Here is a 26,697-nt window from a genome sequence, read left to right as displayed (position 1 = left end):
ATACTTATATATTTATAAAGTTATATACTTAAATACTTTTATAACAGGTGGCGCAAAAGTAACCTTGCGATGTTTTTTGGCTGTAATTTAAAAAAAAAAAAACAAATGAAAAACTATGATTCTTCTTGTGGATTATTTTTATTTGGTCTTTTAGTTTTTTTACATCAAGTTGCGAATATGATGTCATGTAAATGGCCGCCGCCACAGTTGATTGCCATTTGAGCCCTTTTTATGGCATTTTCCATCACTTTGGCCAAAACTTCCGGTGATAGGTCCTCACATTCTTGACGGATATTGTCTTTAAGAGCTGCAAGAGTCTGAGGCTTGTTGACATAAGCCCGCGACTTCAAAAAACCCCACAAAAAGAAGTCTGGAGCGGTCAAATCAGGCGATCTTGCTGGCCAGTGCAAATCGTCAAAACGGGAGATTAGGCGCCCGGGAAATGCATCCTTCAGCATATCGGTTGTGGCACGTGCAATGTGTGCCGTTGCACCGTCCTGTTGGAACCACATGTTTTCCAATCCCAATTCATCAAGTTGCGGCAAAAAGAACTCGTAGCGCTCACCATTCACAGTAACCGTTTGGCCCGCGACGTCTTCGAAGAAAAAAGGTCCGATGACTCCTCCAGCGAAAACAGCACACCATACAGTGACTTTGAGCGATATTCTCTGCGAGCGGCTACTCCGTGGTCTGCTACGCCTGGCAGCATCTCGTGTTGGGCCAGTCTCTTCAAGGCGAGCGGCTAAACGTCGCAGTGTTTCACAAGTAGGCGTTGGACGGTGAGGAAATCTGCGACGAAATTCACTTTGTGCCAAAGTCACCGACCGATTATTGGTCAAATAAATAGTCAGCAATATTCCGCGTTCTGGAGCAGTGTAGCGTAACATTGTTTATTAACGTGTATTTCGCATATGTTTACTACACAAATTTCAAAACAGAACTGACATTAGGGGCCAATCGCAAAATGTATAGCATTTTCTGATAGGAGGATTACTTTAGCGCCACCTGTTACTTATACCTATGCATACATTTATTTATTATTTATAATTGGCGCGCAAACCCTTTTTGGGTGTTTGGCCGAGCTCCTCCTCGTATTTGTAGTGCGCGTCTTGATGTTGTTCCACATATGGAGGTACCTACAGTTTCAAGCCGATTCTGAACGGCAGATATTTTTATGAGGAGCTTTTTCATGGCAGAAATACAATCGGAGGTTTGCCATTGCCTGACGAGGAGCGACCGCTGTTAGAAAAATGTTTTCTTTAATTTTGGTGTTTCACCGAGATTCGAACCTACGTTCTCCGAATGGTAATCACGCACCAACCCATTCGGCTACGGCGGCCGCCATAAATGCATATATACTCATATATTTACACATAAAGTTATATACTTCTTTGTACTTGGGTAGACAATGTTTCTCACCAAAATCTATTCAGAAAAACTGGATGTAACATTTTGTTCCTTTCAAGTCCTGAGTAATAATTTTTCGCAAATATTAAATATAAATAATAAAAGCTAAATAAATATGCCCCTTAAAATCGTATAATTAATTTTGCTAGAAAACCTCACAATATTTCATTAAAAAAGCGAAAATTGGTTTCTGAATCTTAATAACTCCAGTGCCATCAATATTTGTTGCTTAATATAGTTAAATACTAAAATAATAATTTCTTACTGTTACGACGTGAACGCTTACTTAAAAGCCTAGAACAAAAAACCAGTAATTTTTACTATACAACTGCATACCCCTATTTTTTCTTATGATTCTGGTTAAAAAGTTCAAATTGTACAATTTTTGTGAATTTTGGAAGTTTGTGTGTAAGGTTTTAGTTGAACTATGTATGAAATATATTTTTATAAATAATTAGCGAAAAAAATGTAGTAGGACATTTTAAATTTTAAATTTTATTCTTAAATTTTAATAAGCTAAACTGACTTAATTATGTGGGAACAAGTATTTGTATGTGCGTCGTAATACTGAATATTAAATTTTTAATTTATCAAGCATAGTATGGCATTGTTATCTCTCATATTATATTTCTAATAATGCCCTCCAACCTGTATATATATATATATTTTCCCGTGGTTCCTAGGTGGAACAAAGGGCCTCAATGAACAAGTTAAAGTTAAATCTATTAGAAGCTAGGAATTTTATTTGCTGCCAGGAGCGGCCTGCTTGTTGCACTTCTGTTTCTACTAGTCGCCTCCACGTGTTAGATGGTCTGCCAGGTCTGCGGCTGCCTTGGGGGTTCCAATCCAGGGCTGCTCTAGTGATATCACCATATGGCTTTCGAAGTGTGTGACCGATCCATTTCCATTTGCGGCGTCGAATTTCGAGATAGACTGGTATCTGTTTCGTTATAGTCCACAGATCGGAGTTTGATATGACGTTAGGCCAAGAAATGCGCGTGATCTTGCGAAGGCTGCGGTTGATGAATACTTGCATTGCTTGTATGTCACGTTTTGACGCGTTCCACGTTTCGCATGCATACAAGAGGACAGATTTCACATTGGACTCGAAGATTCTCAGTTTCGTGCGCCTCGTTATATGCGTTGCTCTCCAAACTTTATCAAGCATGCCAAACACTACGCGAGCTTTCGATATCCGGTTACGTATGTCAGCCGCTGAACCGCCGTTTTTATTTATTACACTGCCTAGGTAGCAGAACTCATCTACAGCTTCGATGTTAGTGCCGCGTATCTGAAAGATATGTGAATCGGTGGTGTTGATGCGCATTATCTTTGTCTTCGCAATGTTTATTTTCAGTCCAGCCCTCGCTGCGAGTTCGCTCACCGCCTCTATTTTTGCTTGCATATGTGAGTGTTTGTGTGATAGCAGGCAAATATCGTCAGCGTAGTCTAAGTCCTCAAGGTTGCCGCTCAGGCCCCAGGATATGCCTCTGTTCGCCGCTGAGGCTTGTCGCATCACTAAGTCCAGTACCAGATTAAATAAGAGCGGAGATAGCACGCATCCCTGTCTTACTCCTGTTCGAACTGGAATAGCGTTGCTCAGGATGCCCTCGTGTCTCACACGGCAGCTTGCTTCACTGTACAGTTCTTTGACAAGTGAAATGATTTTTTCAGGTACTCCTTTGCAGTAAAGTGCTCCCCAGATTGCCTCGTGATTAAGAGTATCAAAAGCTTTTTCAAAGTCGATGAAGCAGAGATAAAGTGGCGAACGCCACTCGACCGATTGCTCGACAATCACTCTCAGGGTGTTGATTTGATCGACGCAAGAACAGCGTGGTCGGAATCCCGCTTGTTCATTCCGTAGGCCACTTTGCAGTGCGTCGGAGAGCCTTTTATTAATTATATGCGCTATTACTTTATTGACCATGCTTAATAGTGTTATGCCTCTCCAATTCTTGCAATCGGATAAATCGCCCTTTTTCGGTATGAGCGTGATGACACCCTCCTTAATTTCATTCGGGATCTTCCCGGACATCCAAATGTTTTGCAGTAGAGGGAGTAGCCTTCGAGCGCTCACCTGAGGGTCAGCCTTAAGTAGTTCAGGATTGATGTTGTCTGGTCCTGGCGCTTTATTGGCCTTTAGGGCTTTAATTGAGTTCATAACTTCGATCTCATCAGGCAAGGTGGTGGAGATATCGCGTCTTACCAAGTGACGTGGACATTCACATGGCTGTATTACTACGGATGGTGTTGGCGCAAGAAGTTTCTCGTAGTATTTTTCCCAAATGCGTACTTGTTTAGTTTTGGACGTCGTCATTTCGCCATGCTCATCCTTAAGCGGCTTACTGGACTTCTGTGACTTGTTGGTTAAATTGCGTATGGCGAGGAAAAGATCACGGGTGCGATGCGTCTCCGCCGCGGACTGCGCGTTGCTGGCTATGTTGTCGTTCCAGATCCTTTTGTCCGTTCTTGCACTTTTCTTAACCTGCTTGTCCATGTCGCTGTATCGCTGCTGCAGGACTGTCTTAGATAGCCTTGTTTTAGCACAGTTTAGTTGGTTTTTGATGTCTCTGCGATCATTAATTAGGTTCCAGGTTCTGTCTGATATCCAGCACTTGCGCTTGATTGCCTTAAAGCCTAAATGGGTCTCTGCTGAGTTCAGGAAAACTTGCTTGGTTCGCTGCCACTCATTTTCGTGTGGTGTAGTTGGGGCAGTGGTCGAGGTTAGTGCTTCGACGAACCTAGTGGAGGCCCTCTCGTCCTTCAGTTTTTCCACATTGAAGCGGCGTTGCGACTTTTGTTGGGTTATTGCCGCAACTTTTAGCCGGACTACAGCGATGAGGAGATGGTGGTCGCTTGATATGTCCGCTCCCCTCTTGTTGCGAACATCCGTGAGGGAGCCGCGCCATTTACGACTTATGGCAATGTGATCGATTTGGTTTTCGGTAGTATGGTCAGGTGACGTCCACGTTACTTTGTGAATGCGTTTGTGATTGAATAATGTGCCGCCAATAACAAGGTTATTACTTGCGCATAACTCAGTGAATAGTTCACCATTCTCTGAGAGTACACCTAACCCATGTCGACCCATTATCTCTTCGCGGCCCAGATTGCATTGGCCAATTTGTGCGTTTAGGTCACCCATCAGGATGGTGATGTCTCCTTTTTTAACCATACTGATTACACTCGTGAGGCGGCTGTAAAAAGCCTCTTTAGACTCCGTGTCCGCCAGGTTCGTTGGTGCATAGCACTGAATGATTGTCAATTTCCTCACTCTCGTACGCAGTCTCAGTGAGATAATTCTATCGGAGTGAGCTTTCCATTCTATGAGAGCCGCGGAGGCAGATTTAGAAAGAAGGAATCCGACCCCATTTTCTCTCCGCTTGTCGGGTGAGTTGCCAGAGAAGATAAGCTTCTGCCCCGTCGCTGTTGTGATTTCACCAGAGTCGGCCCATCTGATCTCACAAAGACCGAGTACTAAGAGTTGGTAACGCTGGAACTCTTTACAAAGTTGCGCTAGTTTGGATGTTTCTAACAGTGTGCGAACATTCCATGTGCCTATTCGTGATCCATATTTCATGCTGAAGGTCGTCATCAGGTTTTCGGGATTTATATTTACATTGTTTACTTTGGTTTCGTTAATCCGTTATTTTGAGGTGGGTAGGGGATTAGCCTTCCGCACCCAACCTGTGGATGAGATCAAAGACATTGGAGTAATTTTTGACTCAAATTTTCCTTTTTCAAGTCGTATCAATTATGTTATCCCAAAATAATACTAGATCTTTGGGGAACGAAATAGTAGATGAGATAGTAAAAAATGCTGTGAGACTACCATTTGAACAAGAGAACGACATACCAAAACCGCTAAATACGAAATAGACGACCACATGAAAAGGCAAGTCGAAGCTAGGTGGAATAACCTGACCACATGCAAAACAGCAAAAGTCATGTGTAGAACTAACGACAAAAAACTGACTCAATTCGTACTTTCGCTCTCGCGAAAGGAATGCAGAACTATCATAGGTATGCTAACAGGTCACAATCTATTGGCTGCAAATGCGTACAACATAAGGATTGCTAGAGAGGATGTTGAGGAGACTTTAGAACACCTTTTGTGCGTTTGTCCGGCATTATTAAAAACGCTACTAAGATGCCTGGGAGCCTCACTGTTTGAGGGTCTGGAAGACGTCTCAAAAGCGGAGCTCCCAGCCCTACTTAGATTCGCCAAAAGCGCTGACATCCTACACGATGTCTACTTTCAGTATTCATAGAGGCCAGTCTCCATCTGATATCGCTAGGGACCAAAAAGTCTATGCGTGGCTTATTGCCAACCAGGCTAACCTAACCTAACCTAATACTCGATCTTGGGCTTTGTAAGGCACAATAATTCAAACTTCTCTGACCCTTACGCGTTCAAATTACTGTTTAGCGTTTTTTTCTTGGATCTAAGTTGGAATATGCTTCATTTATTTGGAGACCTTATCATCGATTTGCTATCGCAACAATAGAAACACATAATATCTTTCAAATCAGTAGAACGTTTTCGAGTAACTAATATTTTTTTGTTTTTAATATTTATCATGCTTTTAAAGTTGGAACTTTTTCGTTAGTTTTTTGTTTTAATTTTAATTGTCTAAAACATCGCGTTGATTTGAAAGAGTGGTTCTTACGATTTTTCTTTCATATAAAAGTGTAATTTATAAAACGTAGAGCTAATTTCTTTTAATTTTTTTGCAATTCGTCTTCCCCATTTTTTCTAAGAGAAATTAATTTTTATTTGGAATAAGGTGCAAAAAGTTGACGAAAGGAAAATTATTAAGAATCCTATATAAGCCATATAAGCTTATTGTATTTATATTACAGCTAACAGTAAATGCCATCATCAATCAAACAAATTGTTGTTATTTATTGGAAATAACTAATACTTTTTTTGAGCTGCGACTCTCACGACAAAATTAATTTTTCATTCGACGCACAGTTACAGACCTACGGTTCTCCTTTTTTTAAACAATTCTGTGTCTCTTTTGCATAGGAGATACTATATATTATATATAGCAATTAATGAATTCTGGTGAAATATTGGGTAGTCGAAAAAGTCTTTTCGTATTTTGTCAATAGATGTCGTTGGAGTCATCTATCTCCAGTGCTACCAATCACATTGTGTCATATCATATGGTGTTAGAAAGGTGATATTTTAGGCTTCATTTAACCAAAAACATAATTAAATTCGGAGAAGTTGAAAAAAAGTTATAGCTGTTTAAAAATGAGTGAAAATAATAAGGAAGTTCGCTATATTTTGAAATTTTTGTATAAAAAACGAAAGAATGCCTCGCAAGCCGCCAATGAAATTTGTGAAGTTTACGGAGACGATGCTGTATCCGTTCGTGTAGCACAACAATGGTTCGCTCGCTTCCGTTCTGGAAATTTCGATGTGAAAGATGCACCTCGCTCCGGTTGACCTATCGTTGAAAAAGTAGATGAAGTTATGGAAAATATTGACCATGACCGTCACATAAGCTGCCATGACATCGCCAAGGCACTAAACATTCATCATCAAACGGTTTTGAACCATTTAAAAAAGGCTGGTTACGATGTTTGGGTACCACATGAATTGTCTGTGAAAAATTTAATGGACCGAATTAACATCTGCGATTCTTTGCTGAAACGAAATGAAATCGAACCATTTCTGAAGCGAATGGTAACAGGATACGAAAAGTGGATCAAATACGACAATAATGTGCGAAAAAATGTATGGTGCAAGGGTGGTGAAGCTCAACAAATGGTTGCAAAGCCAGGATTGACGCCTCGAAAGGTTATGCTGTGTGTTTGGTGGGATTGGAAAGGAATCATCTACTATGAGCTGCTCCAGCCTGTTCGAACGATTGATTCTACACTTTACTGTCAACAACTGATGAGATTGAAGCAAGCAATCGAAAAAAACGGTCAGAACTGATCAGCAGAAAGGGCGTCGTCTTCCATCAGGACAACGTTAGGCCATACACATCTTTGATGACTCGGCAAAAACTGGGAGAGCTTGGCTGGGAAGTTTTGATGCATCCACCATATAGCCCTGACTTTGCACTATCGGACTACCATTTGTTTCGGTCAATGCAGAACTCCCTTAATGGAGTAAAGTTGGCTTCAAGAGAAGCCTGTGAAAATTACTTGTTGCAGTTTTTCACCGAGAAACCACAAAAGTTTTACACTGATGGAATAATGTCTCTAGAAGAAAAATGGCAAAAGGTGGTCGACCAAAATGGTGTATATTTGGTTTAATAAAGTTCATTAAAAACATAAAAAAAAATGAGTTGAAGTTTGATTAGAAATACGAAAAGACTTTTTCGACTACCCAATATTAACCCAGCTTATTTTCCGGGTTCAAATATCTCCTTTTTGTCTCCTTAGACTCTATTCTCCCGTTTTTTATACCAAGAGATTTTCAATTAGACGAGGTTCACCAACTGAGCACGGTATTTTTGGTTATAAAATTTCAGTATTTTGGAACGATCATTAAAGTGTAATATCCCACACAGCATTAATAAGCATTCATATCCTTGTTAAGTGTTTTCCATTAGGGACGAGCCGTTTGTGATAGGTACGAGGTCGCGGCGAACATTTGAGGGATGTCTTATTACAAGCATAATAACATATGTGGGTCTTTAAAATAAAATAAAAAATTCTTGAAACCTCCCACTCAGCTTGATTGACTCCCTTATAAATATTCAAAAGCCCTTACAAAAATCGCTTAATAATGTTATTTCTTCAGTGTATGAGTCGAATACTAAAGCCTGAAAAAACATCCGCGTGCCATGAGGACTACCTTGGCCATACTTAAATGTACCTAAACGCTGGTTTTGTGCTTCTTTAAGCATTATTAATTACATTTTTTAAGGAAATGAAATTTTCCTATATATTTTTTTTTGCGATTTTTTAAGTACATATTCCACTTTTTTTGCTTCAAATAAAAATAAAAAAAATATTTTAAATAAATATTAAACTACGTTTCCAGAGCATTAATTTTATGTACGAGTGTTGTGTTATATTTTTAAATTTATATGGCGGTAAGCCATTTTATTTAAACTGACTCCAGCATGTTTCGCACGAGACTGAAGTACAACATTTATATAGGCGATCAGATCAAGTACCAAATATATCAAACTTAAAGCGGTGGTGGTGCGCGCAAAGCAGCTTATTTCCAGTTGCCCTCGGACTGTTACTGTTATGATGCTGTACAAATGAAGTTTACCAGTGATTCCATATCAAACGTCTTTCTACACCTCTATCCCTTTTCGAGTTATGCCACTGATTTTAGTATAGAACGATTTCAGTATTTTTGTATCTCCTTATCCCCACTCGCTTCTATCATTCGCCTGCTTTTCAATTGGACAGCTAAATTGCATGCATTTGATTGCATCATTTAGCAATAAGGACTTTCATTCGACTGTCGGCTTCCATCGTTGTCCGTTGTTTGTTGTCATATCCTGAACCTTAGTGCTGCTGTACTCAACCTGCTGGCAGTGATCATCTTGCTCTTCCTTCCCTATTACAATTGTAGTTTTGCTCACTCATGCGCTCATTCATGCATGCCTACATACATACATTCATACGCACATAAAAAGCCAACTGTAATATTGACTTTGACTTTAGATATAGGTGAATTTCCGTTGCAAAAATGGACTTCGAACCCCACATATGCATGCACTTATTTACACACATACCGCACATAGCACACACGTGCACCCATACCAGCTTCGAAATATCCTGCACATGTTGCACGATTTCATTTCATGCAGAAGCTGGCGATTTCTATGCTTTTTTTCATGTGTGGTAGTCATACTTTTGTCGCCTTTCTGTTTGTTTGTTCAAATAGTTTACTTGATTTTATTTTATTTCATTTTATTTTCATTGCAAATATTTTTATACTTTGTGCTTTTTTGCTTTCCTCTCGACTTTCTTCGCCACATTTCTATTGTAGTTGAATGCATTCGAGCATTAAAATTCGTACAAATAACAAATCAGTTGAATATCTTTGAGGATTACTTAAAGTTTTATTTTTTATAAAAATATTTGTTGATTTATTTAGAGAACTTGAAATGCACAAACCAATTTGCTTCAGCTAAAAAAATGTGGCTAAGGAGCTTTGACTGAAAATAGTCAAACAACAGCTTACTGTATTATATTCAATATTCAGGCTATTTTAGTTGCATCAAAAATACCGGTATAAGACGGAGGTAATGAATTAAAATGTTCTAGAAAAATACCAAGTAAAATTTTACAATATGCTCTCAATGGCAGGATTAATATTGAAAGCAAGTTTGAACAATTACGGAAATATAAGCGTAACATTAAACCATTATTTAAAGTACATTTCTTTTTACAGCATAAGAGGGATAATGTATATAAGAATTATATGACATACATCGCAGAACAGGTTGATATTTATTTTAGTCATGAAGTATCTGCTACGGCTGTCGGAGTTATTCGGTTTAGTCTTCGTTTTTGCAGTTCTGAATGTGGAATTTTCAGCATATTTTCTTTTGCGTGTGTTAGTAGGAATATGCTTTGTGCTACATTCTCGAATAACGTCTTCCATAAATTTAATTTTGAGGTCCCTGTGTATATCGTCATTGGTCATGTACCAAGCTGCGTTTGTGATAGTCCTTAGGATTTTCGATTGTAGTCGTTGCATTATTTTAAGGTTTGATTTGCTTGCTGTTCCCCATAGTTCAATGCCATATTTTCAGATCGGAGTTATAAGAGTTTTGTAGATTAACAATTTATTACCAAGTGAAAGTCGTGAGCCATTTCGTAGTAGCCAGTAGAGTTGGTCAAATTAAATTCGATAAATAAATCTCCACAAACCCCTGACCGTCGATTCATCAGCCAGTTCATTGCCTTGAACGATACAGGGTGCCGGCAGTCACATAAGTTTAAGCTTATTTCAATTTTCAACGGAGTTCAGCCACAACATACATTCGTGGACAATCTTTAAAGATGCCCTAGCAGTTGTTTAGGCATCTCCTTATCATTAAACTATTTCAATCTCTTGGCAAAGCCAAACAGCCGTATGCCTATAGTAATTAGATACTCGAAAATGTTGTCTCACAGTAACCAGAAGTTAATCGCATAGAAGGTATTTAATAGTTTCTGTATGCTACCTAAACTTTACAGCTCCTTCATGAGTTTCTATACGAAGCCCGACGACATTAGTTTCAACATTCAGTGCCTCATTTGTGTTCACGTGAGTCTTTAAGTGTATCAAGTTCTTTATTCTTCGTTTATCTAATGTTGGCGATACTCTGAAACTTGTGAGAATAGTCAATCTCCCAGTGCAGCTTGCACGCTTGAACTACATAGTCGTCCGGGTAGTGACCGCCCTCACACAAGATTTTCTCATCGCTAAATTTGGACTGTGCTGATTTTAGAGATTTCCTGAGCAAATTGTAGGAATCTTCCATCTTCTTGAATACATTTTGAGTTAATCGTTACTGACTTAAAAGCTTTACCCGCAGCTTGACCAGGAAGGTGAGCTTTAAATGAGCGAGATCCATCACGCGTACCTACTTTGTTAATTGCATATACATCAGCTTGAAATATCCTTTTGCTAAATCCTTTTTGATCACTTACATCGATATCAGACTCTCAGACAATCTTTTCAAGTAAATAAAAGTTTAACCAAAGTCTACATCCGTGATCTAATATGATTTTATGCGTCAGCCTATTAGAGGTCTTAAGTTGTTGAGACAATCTTTTCAAGTAAGTAAAAGTTTAACCAAAGTCTACCTCCGTGATCTGATATGATTTTATGCGTCAGCCTATTAGAGGTCTTAAGCTGTTGATCACTTCTAGCTGCAGAGCATTAAGACATCAATGTTTATAGTTGGGATGTCCAGCAGTATCTTCAGCTTCACGTCGAGAGGGCTGTTCCCATTACATAAAGAGTTACCAATACAGCCCCTTTGGGAATTTGAGCAGACGGCATTTGACGTCGACCGCTACCTACCAGACGAAGAGGTTGGTTGCAAATGAGTGCAAATAAAAATTGTGATACGGTGGGGTAAATCTCAATTGGATGTTTCGGTATAAGAATCCAGTAAGTCCATTCAATCCAAAAATATTGAAAAAACTTACAGGAATACAAAATCACAGGAAAATTTTAGAAAAGGTCTTAGAGAATGAGAGAAAATATTGAAAAAACTTACAGGAATACAAAATCACAAGAAAATTTTAGAAAAGGTCTTAGAGAATGAGAGAAAATAACGACGAAGTTCCGCGCGATTTGACTCTTATTGATTTTTTTATTTTATTTGTACCTATAATATAAGGGAAAATTTATTAAAAAAAAATAAAATGAAACAAGAAAAACCAAATTGTTTTAAGTATATTATGACTCCATTGAATAAACTAAATACTCCCATAATTTATGGAAGATATTTTCATTCATGTGGCTGCCTCTGCTAACTTTAAAGTAGCTCATTCCCGCAACCTACTTTTAAAAGTTCCTGTTCACAGTTTGGGGCTCTATTTCCCGGCTAGCTCGGACGATGTTCACCTTCATTTTCTGCATTCACGCATAACATCGATCATTCAGCAGCAATAACCACTACTTTTTTACCACCGAGCTGTACAATATTTAAGGAGGAAATACTATGAACCGAAAGGAGCAAAGGTCCACCAACTAACGGTGAGGGAGATATAGCAAGTTATTCTTCTTTGAAACATTCATTGTCAATCATCTGTTAATTATGTATAAGCAAATAGAAAAAAAGCGTAAAACAAAGAACAACATTACATGAGATGTTCGAAGTGTTTATAAAGTGTTTATAAGTGATTTATATCTGCAAATGCTGAAGCCTATTTAAAGAACTGGCATAAACCAGTGTTTTGAATAATCAACAAAAGAGGACTCTAGGGAGTTTAAATCAGGAGATCTTTCAGTCCATAATAGTGGTTCACCCCTTTCCACCCCTCTACGTCGAAAAGTTTGTTTCAAGTCTAACCAGTCTCTAACGGCAACCAGACCCCGTCTTGCTGGAAAAAAATTTGTAGCCTTTGATTCAAAGGAATGTCGTCCAAAAGATCAACTATTTTGTTATTCAAAAAGTTTATGTAAGAAGCGCATATTAGTCGATTTAGTTAAACAGCAGAACCCAGAACATTGTCGAAAAAATTTCATTGAGGTTCTTAGGTAAAAACATATTCCCACAAGTATGCTGAATGCATGGTTTAAATGCAAAGAAACGTGCCTATTAGTGTCAGGAAAGTATTCGAGTACACAACAATCAGGGCTGTACGTCTGTGAGAGAGGCACAACGGCAAGCACATCTGAAAGATCTCCGAGTTCGCACTGATCAATACAAGCAAACTAATGCTGCTGAAGTCATTGGTGTCTTAATCATTCACGGAATGTCAGGGAATATACCACCCTGACCTTAAGCTTGGTTAAATATGGCTTCCTTCTATTGCCTTAGTGAAACAGCAATGCGGTATGTGTTTCTGCTGGACCACGTTTTTATATGTAAATGTGGAGCGTCTTTCTAAAATTTTCGGAATTCCTCGCAGAGAATTTTCACGCTCCGCAAATCGATTCAAATTTTCTAAGTTACTAAAGAGATTTCGATTCTGCGGTCACCGTAGCCAAATGGGTTGGGGGATGACTCCCTGTTGGGAGTGCGTAGAGTCGCCTCTTGGCTGACAATAGCAAACCTCTGCCATAAAAAAGCTCTTCATATAAAACCATTTGCCATATAAAACCAATATTTTTATTGTAGTTCATAAATTAACGGAATATGTATAGAAATCATTTTACAATTAGTTTTTCTTAACTATTACCTGAAGCTGCGAGCTTCATCCAAAAATTTGGTAAGGCAGTCCGGAGGAATACTCGTACTGTAATGACATCAATTATTTCTTATCAGTTATTCTGTTTTATCTATCAAAAAGTTTGAAGCTCAGCAGAATTTATGTCCACACACTAAAACATACGTGACACTCACACGTATGTGCATAATTTTCCCATTTACAGATAGCATTAATAAAAAACTTCTAGCTACGCACCCCCCGAAACTAACACACACACCCACATTTGTAATTTAATATTATCATTTCTAAAGAAGTTGTTTGGCAAGAAAGAAAAACTCCTACCCCTCTTTGCTTGCTTCTTGCCTGGCACTTGCTTTTAACTTTCATTCATCTTCCTCCGAAGAGAAGACACTATAATTGTTTACTAACTCAGACATGTACAATTAATTAATTACGTAAATGTATATGTGTTGTATAATTATTTCATTTAATTTCGTTTCGCTGACTTGTAGACTTGTCTTGCATTCATTCACTCACCAATTTACCCATTCACCAATTCACTTTCTTTCACTTGCAGTTTTTCGAAAAATGCACGTAATACTCTTTCATACTCGTACACACACACATACATCCACTCATACATCTGAATGATTCTTAACAGTTTTCTTGCGTAATTTTTCTGCGAATGTCTCACTTCAATACAGTTTGCGTACGCCCCCACCATCTTTACTCAGGGTGGAGTAGAAGCGTTGCTCCTTTTGCTGGCAGTAAATTTCAAGAAATTAACTTCTTTTTCACCGCGCATTACATTCATCTTCCAGCGTCGTCCGTTCTTTTATTCCCCGCTATTTCGAAATGGTGAAGCTTTTTTGTTGTTGTTGCCTTTGTTTTCTTTGCCATTCAACTTGAAAAGTGTGTCCAAGCGAAAAGTCCTGTTTCCCTCATTCCGGTGCCTTCTTTCACCTTCCTTCCTTACGCGCTTCACCTGCTTCGTCAGCTGGCTTGATGCTGTTACCGCTGCTGCTGCTGTTGACATGAATGAAAATCTTGGAAAAAGAGGTTTACTTAAGTTCCTTTTCTCCTTTATCTTCGTAGCTTTGCATAGGTGGGAGATTTTAAGGCTAAGCGAAGTTTAATGGAATATTTTTCTTTGCAAAAAAGTGAGAAGTAGTTTGGCAAAAAAAATTTTTGATTAAAGAAAAGTCTTAAGGAGCGAAGAAGACGTGTTGAAATGGTACAATTGCAGTCTTTCTCTTTTATTTCAGTGTACCTTCAAAATAGAATCGGTAGTTCATTGAAGTAAAAGGTGAGTGTACATAAGTTCCAAGTTAGTCATTATACAACAGCTGGAAATATTCAATCAAGAGAATTAAACAAACATCTGCTGGGTACTCGTCTAGGTAGGCGTAACAATAAATAAGAAAATTATTTTAAAATGTTAATAATCAGGAATATCTGCATTACCAGCACTACTGGGTTTGATCAACGACGTGGATCGTCTTACTGCGGCTGTTCAGCATATTACCACTGGCCCGTGAGCAGACAGCTAAACTAAGATAAATCAGAGAGGGCAATCTCTCCATTGGTGGGCAAAGAGGGTTTCCAGGTGTCAATGGACATGGCACTTTTCACATTAAGTGAACTCATCGTTACACGTCTCGACAATATCATCGTTGAGGAACGCAAACATCAAAAGCGTGAGGATGAACACGGTTACATTTCTCGTCATTTTACTCGCCGCTACACACTTCCTAACGAGTTTGATCCCAGCAAAGGTGGGATCTTCGTTTCACCTTCAGAGGATGTACTGACTGCTTTTGCTCCTAAGCCACTATTAGAAAGTAAAAGTCTCATGTAAATGCAACAGATTCCACACTTAAGTGAAAAGAAGAATCCCGAAAGAGAGAAGATGAACCCCAAAGAAGAGAATTAGAATAAGAAAGAAGATAAAAAAAATACCAAAGGGAAAAAGAAGAACCACAAAGAACAGAAGCAGAATTCGAAAGAGGAGACGAAGTTTACCAAGAAGAAGTGAAGAAGAACCAAAAAGAAGAGAAGAATAGTTAGTATGATTTTATTTCAAGTTTATAATGACTAATTTTCTTTTAATTTACAATGAGAATTTTTTTAATTATCAATTTCTTTTAATTAACAAGATAGTTGAAGCATTGCGAGGAAATAAAATTTATTAAAAACTGAAAAAACTCATTACTTCTCTCCTGTTAGATGCATTATCTTTATTTTTCGTGAGAAACCATATCGGGTGATCAGGCCCCAATTTCTAAATATTATGAACCTTTTTAGCATAAAAACGTCTATTAACCCAAAAAGTGCAGTGATTTATGAGCGAACTTGAACCCATAACATCGATCGCCAATAATGGCGAGACTAAATTGCTAAACCCTATCCTTCAATGATTTCAACAGTTAAATGATATATTTATTCTGATATTTTTCTTCTGACAATTTATGTTTTAGTTTTATTAATCAAAAGTCCTCTCGAAGAAGAAGCTTATAATCTTCACTGTGGCGCTATGGGAAGCCTTTGCTCTAAAACAGCTGCTTTTATGGAAATAAACAAATAAAATTGTTATGATATGAGGCGAATTTATGTATTCTGTTTTTGATATTCGAGTGTCAACATTTTATGCGGATAAATCAAGGCGAATCTATTAAAGGTGGTATCGGTAAATCAGCTGATTTTTTTTTTTCATTCGCCGTGTCCATGTGACTGTCAGCCCAGAATAAAACAAGGCGAATTCATTTTTTGTTTTCTACTTTGCCAATACTTTTCTTTGGCAATCAAATGTACAAAACATTGTTGTTGGTCTAGTGCCACCACCTTTAGTGAACGCGCCTTGGCTTGAATATATAAAACAAAAGGAAAAAAGCAAAGCACTTTGTCAAATACCAAATCGCAAAAGACTCCAAGCAGCTCTAGTGTCTTGTATAGACTCGTCTTGGTAAGATACGTGTGCAAAAAATATACGCCTTCGATTCGACACCTCTCCGCTCGCTTAACGAAAAATTAGCAAGGGAAAGCAACAAGAAATGTATCGAGCAAGATTCGTCGCTAGCGGAATGTTCAGTTTAGTTTCATGCGCAAAATTCTATTAATTTGCAAAAATCTATTATTTAATACTGTTAAAACTCATTACCTAAACTCGTTGATTACCTTAAGCTATTCATTTCTGGCGCTTGGTGGCTACAGAGTGATATAAATTTTCTGAAGATAGAGCAGCTAAAGGCAAAAATTGCGCATGAATATCCATAAAACAAGTGGAAATAATAACGAGATAATTTAATCTCATATTGGATTAGACGACTTGAAGTTGCACTTAATTAAGGTGTAAGCGAGCCGATTTTGTGAAAGATAATTTCTTATTTGTGGAACAACATCAAGACGCACGCCACAAATAGGAGTTCGGCCAAACACCAGAAAGGGTGTACGCGCCGCTTATATATATATATATATATATATATATATATGTATGTATGTAATTTCTCATAAATATATTTAGTTAGATGTATGAAACTTTAAGTTCATCCCCATGGTGACTGACATTGTCGCTGGGTCCAAGCGCTTCTTTTTCCATTCATATTTCCTAAAGAGAGGAGTGGGTAGGGTACATCATTTGGAGACAGAAAATGGTAAACTTGCTTACGTATGGCTCGAAATCGGTCCGAAGGATTGAAGGAAGAGTATTCTGCAAGCCGCCGTAGCCGAATGGGTTGGTGCGTGATTACCATTCGGAATTCACAGAGAGAACGTTGGTTCAAATCCTGGTGAAACACCAAAATTAAGAAAAAGGTTTTTCTAATCGTCGGCCCTCGGTAGGCAATGGAAAACCTCCGAGTGTATTTCTGCCATGAAAAAGCTCCTCATAAAAATATCTGCCGTTCGGAGTCGGCTTGAAACTGTAGGTCCCAAATACCCAAGAAGGGTGTACGCGCCACTTATATATATATATTCTGCAATTCAAGCTACCCCAGTGTTTTGCATTGCGGAGGACCCTCGGCTTGTTGTTGATGCATTTAAACCTAGTCAGGAAATGCCTGATTTGTCTTTCCACTGTATCCCAATACTCCGATACTAAGCTTATTTGAGTTCCTAGTATCGGAGTATCATGGAAACGACTAGGTTGTTAAGTTAGGTAAGCAGAGGAAATGAGTGGATTGAGGTTCCCTACGAAACTTGTGCTCTTCTCCTTGAAACATGGGCCTCACGTTAACGTTAGCGAGCACTGAATTACTGCGCAAACATGCAAAGTCGCGAGATCGTTCTGGTCACGGATAGACTGAAGTTTCTCGATAGAACTTTTAGGGCTAAAAAAGCCACAGCTCTCGAATTTTGTAGGTATCCTTACCGGACATTTTCCTTTAGTTTTCCATCCGGTGAGACTTGATGTTCCAAGTTCTTTTTGCAGCAGCTATCTGGAGAATGAGTTGTAAGTTGTAAGATGCTGAGATTACTTTTCCTCAGTAGTCCTACTCACACCGGGCTGAGATTCAGACATCTTGGCTCTCACTTTTTTGCTACACCGGTGGATATAGCAGATTTAGATATCACAAGCCTGATGAAGTTTGTCAATAGTTTGAAGCAGTTAACGCAATTGTAATTAGCCATCGTTTGGTCGCCATCATTCTCTAATCCAAAGCCTCATCTTCCTTTTCCCCTACTGTTTTGTTCCTTCTCTGTTTTCCACTGTATGGCATCACAATGGACGAATTTGATTCTTTGACCAAGTGATGGACGGCCATTTAACCCAACTTAACCTAGTTAGATGTATTATCCCAAATAAGTGGGAATAGAAAAATACAGTTCCCCGCTTTGAAGTATTCAGACATATGAAATCCCAGTAACCTCAATCACCAGCCAGAGATATTCTCACATTTCGCTAGCCCACACAAAGAGCGGGTAACCTCATTGTATACTACATCAATTTTATGGGCAGATTGACAGTCCAATCGAAGGTGGATTTGTTTATGATAGCAGATTATTGGAAATATATGTTGCATGGCAATAACACTGAAATATTTTTGTTTAATGACTTTCTATTGCCCATAGCGGCTATAGAAGATCTCTTACTTTAAATCGGCCGGTTTAAAATCTTCTTATATAAATTTGCCGGTTCCAAATTTCATAAATCATTTATAATCTCGAAAACCCTTCTTATTTCCTCAAAATAGGACATAATCTAGTATTTTAGTAAATAGTACTAGTATTTATGTACGCAGAGTTCCTCTGACTACCGCGCTTTTGAATTGAGTGTGGGAAAATCTTACTAGAACACACCTAACAGAACTCATAAATTCTCAACTTTCAACAACCTTCCGAATGCGATGTGATCGACCCCCGCACAACTAAAATGCTCGTTGAGCTTTTCTAAAATTATGCACCGCAGTCTATTCGTTGCATACAAAATTCTGCCGAACAGCTTTATTAAATATGCACCACAGCCTCATAGACGCAGATGCGCTTCAATGAATTGGCGTCGGCGGCGGCAACGGCAACGGCAGCGCATTCAAGCAACAACTAAGAATTCGCTACACATTTATCTTCATCCACTTTAAATAACCATGAACTTTTGCCTAATTGATTTATTACATTCTGAAAATGGCATTAATTATGAAATCACAACAACAATGATAATAATCATAACAATATTGTAGATAATAGCGTATATATTTAACATTAAATGGCAGACAACAGCAATGGCGAGGCGAATGTGAAATCAGAAGGTGTCGAAAGGGGAGCTCAAAGAGCAAGCAAAGAGGGAGACGAAGGAGGAGAGGGAAGGAGAGCGGGTGTATTGCCTGGACATGGATGCCGTTAATGAAGCTAGCTTTGCTAGATATTAGTTGCCTGCAGCTAAACAAATTCTTTGGCGCCAGTGTTTGGACTATTCATATGAATGACGCATTGAAATTGAGTGCAACAGCACTGATGGAGATGCTTTGCCACTGTTGCGTGGAGGATTGTATGCCGGTGATGGCGTTGATTATGGGAATAATACGACTAGATTTGCGTTGGTGGCTGCTCAAGTGAAGCGAAATGAAGCTGCAATTGCCTGGCAGCCAACCATGCAGCCATACATACATACATACATACATGAATATTTGCCAACATGAAGAAGCAGCTATATCTAATAATTAGGTATGTATGTATATATTGTGGCATCGCCCCTTGCTCTTGCTCTCTTGCGCCTGTGTGCCTTTTTACTTGTAGTTAATCGTTTATAGGCAATTCTAAAAACAGGAATAAAAAACAAAAGAAAAAATAAAATAAAAACATGGCATCTATTAATTACTGCTGCTGCATCATTGGCTGTCTGCTGAGCTCATAATTTTTTAATGGCGCAAATTACTAAGCAAATGAAGCATTCACTATCGGTGCACTACACATGTGCCACCAAACATACACATATACGCTTACATCCAATTGCACGAGCTCATTGGCATCGGCGCATCTGCATACGCGAGTATCTGAATGTGGTTAGCTCAGCGGCAGTGGAGCGGAAAAATAGGATTTAAATGTTGCATCGCACATATGACAGCTGTGTGGCGTGTCAAAAAATATGCTCATAAAATTATATGTGTGTATGTATGTATCTTCACGCATATGTACAAGTATGTCATGCACGCGATTGTATTTGCGCGGGTGTTGCCACAGCAGTGGGCATGTTGAGATTATTCTTCAATTTTTTTTGCATTAAAGGAAGTAGAATAAAGTCGTATTCGTAAAATAGTCTACTACGAAAATGTTGTTTCTACTTTTTTGACAAATTACCTACAGATAATTATGTCAAAAAGGAATCGTACCACGTGGAAAAATGGCTTAAAATTGTAATATACCTACAGTGATGGGCAAAAGTTTACACACACACACACAAGTTCATTAAAACTATTGTTGATACCGTTTTATTCGAAACGTTTTTCTTATCACAATGAAATTATTTAAAAAATCCATTCTTTAACATAAATTTACAAAATTATTATTACACGAGTGCATACACAATTTAACAAAACCATTTTTTTAAGATTTTGATATTTCTCTTCAAATGCTTTTCTGTGCCCACGTTCACCTCACTATTGTCCGAAAATATTTTTCGTCGTAACTTCTTTGTTCAATTTGGAAAAAAGTACTGATGGACAAATCCGGAATGTTGGGTTGATGTCCAATTTCTGTGTCTCTCGCTGCTTTTAATAAATCCCTCGAATCACGAGCTGTATGGTTGGGCACATTGACTTGAAAAAACACACCAACTTGTCTCGCCCCTTCTGTGCAACTAACCTTTAAGCCCGTAACTTCTTCTTCTTTGTGGTTGGCGCGATACCGCTTACGCGATTTTGGTCGATTTTAACAAAGCACGCCAGTCATTTCTTTCAAGTGCTAACCGGCGCTAGTTGGGCATACCAAGCCAAGTGAAGTGAAGCCAAGTCCTTCTCTATCTGATCTTTCTAACGCAGAGGAGGCTTCCTCATTCTCTGCTACCGCCAGCTGGTAGCGCATCGAATACTTTCAGAATCGGAGTGTTTGTATTTATTTATTTTATTGGGTCATCCAACGAAACCACTGGATCTTTATTCGCTGCAGTTTGTCTATGTCGTTGTAAGCTCATACAGCTCATTATTGCATCTGCTATATCTTGCTATACTCGCCGTCGCTAACGTGTAAAGGTCCAAAAATTTTCCGCAGAACCTTTCTCTCAAACAATCGAAGGGACGCCTCATCGGATGTTATCATCGTGCAAGCTTCCACTGCATACGTTAGGACGGGCATGTTGAGAGCCTTGTAGAGTGTTAGTTTTGTTCTTCGGAGAAGAACTTTTCTACTCAATTGCCTACTAAGAGATTAATAACACAGGCCTGCGAAATCTCGCTTTTTTACAGTTTCTAAAACCGCTATGGGTGTTTCCTGAAGGTTTTTTTATGCTGAAAACGAATACGACCTTGAAAATGCTCCAGCACGTCAGGATTTTTGGCAATTTGAGGTTAAATAGTCAAAAAATGCAGATTTCGGCCATTTTTAATTGGAGACTTTTAGATATGCAAATTCAACCTTTCTAACTCTCTAACGCCCCTGTAAAGGGTGAATTCGAAATAGTATAACTTTGTGGAAAATTAAAAAAAAATCAAAAAAAAATAATATAAATGGTCAAAATCTGCATTTTCTGACTATTTAACCACAAATTGCCAAAAATCGTGACGTCCTCGAACATTTTCAAGGACCTATTCGTTTTCAGCACAAAAAAACCTTCAAGAAACACTCATAGCCGTTTTAGAAACTGTATCTCGTAGGACTGTGTAATTAATACAATTCCCTCGATATACCAAAAAACTCACTTTTTATATACTGTATCTAGTTTTGCTTGATCTCCGGATCATATTGACGACTCCAGATTTCATTAATGGTGACAATGTGGTTGCAAATTTAGTCCAAATCAGTCTGAAACAATTCGAACCCACACTGTCATTACAACTCCCCAATCGCTACTACTTGTTGATCAATGTGAGTATTTGTGGTACCCAAACGCATTAAATTTTTCCATTTGTAAATGTTCTTCCAAGATCTTTCAAATTTATTATCTGCTAATCTATCGTTCTTTTGTTATCTGCCAAAATTTAATTCCTCAATTGGCCAGTACTAATTTTAAATTTTTTTCGTTATTTGCTTCGATGAAGGTAATGTCATTGTCTCTTCCTTGTGGAAATAACCTAGACCATTTTTTTTTCTAATAGCGGTCGCAATGGCAAACCTCCGAGTGTATTTCCGCTCAGAAAAAAGAAAAGCATTTGCCGTCTGGAGTTGGCTTAAAACTGTAGGTCCTACCATTTGTGGAACAACATCAAGACGCATACCACAAATAGGAGGAGGAGCTCAGTCAAACGTCTACCAGAAGTGTACACGCCGATTATTTATTTATTGTATTTTTTATGAAGTTATAGATCCTCAAAAATGTATGCCATTTCGTCAACGATTTACATAGGCATATATTCTTTTTTAACAAGTAATTTAACCACTGCGCAGTGTTATAATTGATGTTATCAGTAAGAACTTTTGGCCGTGAACTTATAAGCCGTCTTTCGTATTTGCATGTTATCACAATCCTTGTGGAGGGTGTATATCTCCTCAAAACATCATATAAGTCTTTCCCTTGATTAAAACAGTGGTCGAAGCCTTCTATCAACAACTCCTCTTGGATGCATTCCACTCCTTTCAAACTTTGCTTCAACACAGTTTGCACCTTAGGAAATATACCGAAGTCGAATGCCGGAAGATCCGAAAAGTAAGGCGGAGTGCTTAAGGCTATCTCCAACTACTTAGGTAGATACCAGTTGCAGTCAATGAGATATGAGCGAGCACACGCTTGGTCCTCCAAAAATCGAGTAGGTTTCTCTTCATTATTTTACTGAGCTCAGATGATTAATAATTTGGCTCACAAAGGGGTCAGTAAGGATGTATATAATTCCAATCCAATGTGCCAATACAAACATTTTTGTGAGTTTCTTACTGTTCAAACCTTTATTGCTCTTTTATTGCACATTTTAACAGCTTTAATGTGTACCAAGGTAACTGCTATACTGATTTTCTTACGGAAACTAGAAATACCGCAATCTATAGGGAATTATTTACTCTAAACAGCTGGCGGTACGCTTTTGGCGTAAACATACTTCTATTATAGTAAACTCAATATACTTATTTATTGGCCACACCTCGTTAATCAACTATGGTTTGGTGGTAGATGTTGTTAGAATAAGTAGGTGAGGCTATGCAGCCCACAATGACAAATTTCGGCCAGATTAAAAAGGCCTCTTGCGATACCACAGGTATTGACAACCGGATATCTTTTCACTAAGTACTGAGGTTTCGTCAGACAAAGGCCCCTTATCTTGCAGCTAACTCCGGTCGACCCAGAGCAAGGGGCAGCTGACTCTGAAGCAAGGATTCACAGCAGAGTTTGTAAAGTGAGTCCTTTTTGCATAGACTTCGATGTAGATTTCTTGGTACGTTTTAAGAAGAGATTGGAAGAGAGCTGGACGCCGTTAAACAAACAATCTTACTGACGTACCTACGGTGAATTGTAGAATTATTATAGCTATTAATGATGAGATCCTGGTTATTTCTAGTTCTCGTCGCTGGGAAACCACACAAGCATCTTTCAATGGAAGATTTTAAGAAATGGGATTAAAATCTATTCTGACAGCCATACCAGGAGGATCTGTTTGCACTAACATCCCATGTATTCAAATCTAAGCTAATTAAGAAAAGCGACCTGGAATTACACTCCAAATCTCAGTTAATAATCAACTCTCTCATTCTAAGCCAAAGAGGAATTTAATGATACTTTCTTTAACTGTCAAGAAGGAGGTGATCAGATAGACGTATAAAATAACTGTGAGATCTTTGAGTTACTTATTGCTTAATGAGGATAAGAGGTGAAAAAATAAGCCAAGAAACGGCGTATTGATACAAATATCAAACGGCACTGAACGCTAAGAAGGCATACTAGAAAAAGTACAATAAGAGGCCAAGAGTCCAATAAAATGCCGTTGTCCTACATAAAAATGAAACCAATATCCAGTGCAGCGAAATGGATAATTGAATAGATTCCGTCGTAACGTATGGGTACCGGGACATTATGGAGAATTTAGATTTACTATGGAGCAAAAGCCAACATGTAGGCTGTTCAATTGGTAAGCCATTACGATCTAGGTTTTGTAGAAACCATTAGGTGAATCTTATACCTCGTGTACAAAAGACACAATGATGAAGAGGAATGGATCAGTTTTTGTAATTTGGCAACAACTCTTTGTCATTCAAACCACCAAATCGAAATAAAAAAAACATATATGCTGCTAAACCGAAGTCTTGTGTTTCAAATAATGATCGACTGGCCTACTAAAATTCAATAACCAATATATTTAGGTATCTCCAATTTTTTTTTATTTATTTAAGTCTATGATTACAAGAATCTTACAGACTATATTTGTACATTACATATATTTACTTATATTTATTTCAACTCTTGGAGTAAAAAATATGTTTAGAGACAACAAATATTTATTAAATATATGGGCTGAGATGAAACCGTCGTTATTGGGGAAAAAGAAATCCCGGTAGATGAGTGTAGTGATCGATATCGATGAGGTATCGATCAAACAATTTAAAGTTTATGCTCGTTGCCAAGGTGTTATTTCACACTAAAACATTATTTCCATGTTTTTTGTTTGTTCCATTCAGTTGTGTTAACAGGGTGTTAACAATGGAAGTCAACAAAGAGAAAATTCGGTACATTTTACAGTTATTCTTTGATAAAGGCGAAAATGCAAGCTAGGCCGCTGACATTGTGAATGGTGCCGATACAGAAATAATCGAAGTTGGACAGCATGTTAGTAGTCATTGCATCGCCCAGGATCCTAAGCTCGACGATAAAATAAAATATTTTTAAACCATGAGCGAAGATATTGATTGCGTGAAATGAAAATCTAAAGCCTTGAAGAGCGTTGACACCATAACAACTTCTAGAAAATCAATTTAAAGAATTCCGAATGGTGAAGAATTCTATTAAAGGCAATATTTTCTAAAAGAGAGCGCAACCAATAGAGCCAATTAAGATGTTGAAAGTTTAGCAAGGCTAATTAGTTGGCATCAAGAAAAATAAGCAGGTAGTGGTGGACACAAATTTAGTGAGCCGGGTTCGTAAACGTCTGCCAGTGTTGGCGGATGAAAGCTAACATCGAATACGAGCGCGAAAGAGTATAATCGACATGACCTGAAAGCCTTTATTGATATTAAGAGTCAACTGATTTTTGCAGTACCATTCATTGATTCTATTTTGTCGGATTGCAGATTGGCTGAGCTGCGTAAATCTGCGATGGCTGTAAATATTTTATTTATTTTTATTGTAATTTTGCAAGAACTTAATGAAATCTATGATACTCTTGATCTCAATTTTGCTATGCCGAGATCCCTGTTTGTGTCTAAGATTAAATGTTTCTAAATATTTATAATAAATCACTTGTAATTAGTTAGTAAGAAATGACCATTAAGCTCTTCTTTATTTCTTGTCTGAAAAGTTTTATAATCAAACACTTAATAATAAAGAAATAATATTAAAATAAATTTAATATTTTCAAATTTTTACAAAAATCAAGTGCTGTTTTATTTTTGAGTATTAACAAACAATAGCTTTCTTCCAAAATTCTAGCGCTCCTCTAGGCGACAACTTATTTACCACCAGAATACGAAAAAAATTTTACTGGCCTATCAAAACTTTCACAGAAAACAACCTACACCAAAAACATGCTCAACCAGACTATTTTGCTGCCCACAAATGTATCACTCGCTTTGTTATGAATTTCACATCTCAGTTGTTCCTTATTACTGCAAAGTGGATTGTAATTTCATTCCATAAGTTCCGCGTTTCGTTGATTACGTCGCACATCCCACAGCCTGCCACAGCTTCATTCTTACAAAGTGATTTCTCAACTGCTGCTTCATGTGCAGCAAACGCAGTTTACAAACAAATTTTACATTTTCAAATGCAGTGCAACTTCCAGCTGTTGACATGTGGTGGAACGTATTTATTTTTGTTTATACTTTGTTGTTATTGCGGCATTGCTTTTGCACAATGTTGCGCATTTACTTTTGCTGAGAAATAAGCAAAAACAGTGTTGAGATACAATGAAGTGTGTAGATACATGTTGCTTGGCAGCTTGTTGATAGAAAAGCTGCTAGACGAGATACGAAGCGACCAGTGGCTGTTGGTATGACATGCATGTATTTTTTTCCAATAATATAGATTTCGTTTATTTAATTTGCGTACAATGCAATGGAAAACTGAACCAACAATTTTTTTTTATAATAAAAAAAATTAGAGGTTAAATCTTTTGGTCTTCCGACATAAGGGAAGAAAACAAACGTAAGAATGAAGCATGTTAAAGAATTTATTTTAGTCTTTATTATAAAAACTTACTTATTTTTAGAGGACGTAGAAGGAAATACACAGATATGTATATAGGACGAAACTAAAATTAAACCGAAAATAAATAATAAATCTTAAAAAAATAATATAATATAAAATAATATTAATAGCTTGGATGTACTCCATTTTTTATTGTACATAGCTGATACTAATCGTCGTGGCATCGAATTTACGAGTGACTGAAGAGCACTTAGGACGATTTTTGCCCATTTTTATTGAATAACTTGTTTAAAGTGTGATAGTGTAATAAACTTGCATTTAAATTTATAAACTTTCCTGCTAAGAATACTCCAGAAGTTATCCATTGGACTTAAGACTAACTGCGGGCCACTTGAGCTCAGGAATATTTTTTGACGCGACAAACTCCTTTGTACGCTTAGCGCTGTGGATTGGAGCATTGTCCTGTTAATTCCAAGACTCACCGTGAAATTCTTCAGCAAAATTCATTAAAAAGTTATCCAAAACCTCTTTATAAATTAAACAGATTGGTGTAATGGCAC

The 26,697-nt window shown here is 37.9% G+C and overlaps 1 pseudogene; it reads left to right on the top strand.

The window, feature by feature from the left end:
- The first annotated feature begins 9,686 nt into the window (after positions 1-9,686).
- Positions 9,687-15,067, top strand: LOC129248820 (heat shock protein 27-like; annotated as a pseudogene).
- The last annotated feature ends 11,630 nt before the right edge of the window (positions 15,068-26,697 follow it).

Source organism: Anastrepha obliqua, chromosome 5 (assembly GCF_027943255.1).
Source record: "Anastrepha obliqua isolate idAnaObli1 chromosome 5, idAnaObli1_1.0, whole genome shotgun sequence".
NCBI lineage: Eukaryota > Metazoa > Arthropoda > Insecta > Diptera > Tephritidae > Anastrepha > Anastrepha obliqua.
Note: the sequence above shows the minus strand (reverse complement) of the source record. Positions and strands in the feature narration are given on the sequence as shown.